The sequence below is a fragment of the Dipteris shenzhenensis genome, chromosome 18 (assembly GCF_047967505.1).
Source record: "Dipteris shenzhenensis isolate YYH24624 ecotype China chromosome 18, Dip_SZ_1.0, whole genome shotgun sequence".
Classification (NCBI taxonomy): domain Eukaryota; kingdom Viridiplantae; phylum Streptophyta; class Polypodiopsida; order Gleicheniales; family Dipteridaceae; genus Dipteris; species Dipteris shenzhenensis.
The window spans coordinates 56,534,524-56,536,707 of record NC_141613.1 but is presented as its reverse complement, the minus strand read 5'-3'; the positions used below and the strand labels follow the sequence as shown (position 1 = coordinate 56,536,707).

Sequence of the window (2,184 nt, the reverse complement as noted above, 5' to 3'; positions counted from 1 at the left end):
TGTACAATCCTCATACGCACATGGAAGTGGTCAAGTGGACAACTTCCAATAATGTAACTTTGAATGCAATAGTTGAACGATCTAGTTCATTTTTTTTTTTGTTGAAACAATTCAACCTAGTAGATAATCCAAATGATTGTCAAAGTGCTCGAAGCTTGAAGTTTTGCAAAGGAGCTATGTGTGAATGATGATGACGTGTCTAGTTCGAGAGGATAAGTGAGAAAGAAAGAAAGAAAGCTTTATTTACGTCTTCTAAAGGCCAAAGTTGGCCTATGAGACAAAACAATATACAACTGATGGTAATCTGGGTGTCTGAAAAAGAAAATGTTGAAATAAAAGAGCTGAATGAAAACTGATACTAAAACTAAGTGGCGATGTAGCTATGATCAAAACAAAGTGTGTGATGGTGTGGGGGTGTATGGCTCTGGCACCACAGATAATGACCATACAAGTACATGGGCTATGGGTGTAGCTTTGGCACTACAAAAAATGGCTACCTCGTGTTGAAGTGAGAGTGATGATGAAACTCGAGGGCGTGTAATGGGTGATGGGTATAGTATGCCTCGTAATTTGGTACTCCACTGCGTAGATGAGAGCCTCAACTCAGTCTGCTGCTCATGGAGTGTGCAGATCCTCGATATCTCCCACTAGTATAAACGTGGTCTAGCTCTCGTGGTTCACGTCGTGCTCTTTGTGTCTCGGCTTGCTGAAGTGTCAAGCCAACCGTGGGAGGTGGTGGGGATGGTCTCGATATCTCCTTGTGGAAGAACTGGGCTGTGTGCTCCCCCTCTCCTGTGGTCGTGGTAGTGTGATCTCCTCATGGATGAGAATTGCCTCTATGATGAATTGGCCCACGTGTGTCTGATCTCTCCTCATGCATGCATGGAGTGTACCCTTCATCTCGAATTTGCCTTTGAGCTTTGAGTATGCTGGGCATCGCAACATGAAGTGCTCCTTGCTCTACACCTCTGTCTAGCATATTGGATAGATGCGTGCCTCTCGTGGTATCCCTCTGGCTCTGCCCCTCTCGATCTCAAGCTGGCGTGATGAGACTCAGAGCTGGATGGCTACTCGTAGGGAATGTGGCATATATTGCTCCATATACTGTGGGGTATCTATGAAGCCCTGATCTGATATTTGTAGAAAATGCTTGCAATAGTGGAGCATTTTCGTCTGGGGGTGGCTGAACCGGGTTGACCTGTGTCCTCTAAATGTAAGTATGTCATATCTTCCCGATGTCTCTCCTAATGAGAGAGAGAATAGGTGGGGGCTCGGAGGTCATACTCTAGCGGCGTAATCTGTCAATGTCGGGCTAACCAGTCTCAAGTCTGTGCGTACCAAGAAGAGGTGTCCCTTGCCACTGCCATGGCTTGGGATGCTTGAAATGCCCGGTATGCGATGCGGTCCTTGTCCATGCTATGGAAACTCTGTAGCAAGCAAACCGTTTGGAATAGAGCTTCTACTAACATCAGTGGGACCGCTAGCTCGGCTCGGACTATGTCATGTGGCACATACAGTTTGCTATGGATAATCTTGGAGATCATCAATACTTGTGGGCACTCTACCAGGGTCCATTGTGAGTCTGCTAAGCCCGGGCCCCATATGGCTGCTCCATACGTAAGTGCCGGTGTCACCAGAGTGTCAAAGAGTCACCCCTTCATACGGGGCTTCTGAAAGTGTGCTTGGTGAAACTGTCTCTCCATGAATGCCAATGTTGAGTAGCCTTTGGTCAATTTGTCTCTGGTAGCCTATGCCATGGAAAAGGCTCTCAATACTGCTGCAAATGTCACCCCCAAATAGACATATGTGCCCACGACCTCAATGCGGCTCCCTGCCCCACTCTAAAAGAGCTCTCTCTCCTAATCAATGCTGAGGTGTGGAAGATTAGAACCTTGGTTTTACCCAGGTTCACTGAGAGAGCTCGCTGTGTACAGAAGTCGTCTAGGCCGCGGTGTAGGCCCTCTGCAGACTGATATTCACACAATGTTATCTGTATAGAGTAGTACGTGGATAGTGGTGCTGAGAGACCTAGGGGACTAAAGACTAGAATCCTCCTCCCAACCTCTTGTATATATAGCCCAAGCTCCTAGCCTTGGCGCTATATTTAGGATTCCCTTGTCCCCACGTGTCTGTCGTCTAAGACCGTGTCTTAGGTCCTTGACCCCCTAGGTTGGCCTTGCCCAT

At 47.4% G+C, this 2,184-nt stretch overlaps 1 pseudogene; it reads right to left on the bottom strand.

Moving 5' to 3' along the window:
• Positions 1-386: 386 nt before the first annotated feature.
• LOC147891472 (uncharacterized) lies at positions 387-1,831 on the bottom strand (annotated as a pseudogene).
• Positions 1,832-2,184: the final 353 nt, after the last annotated feature.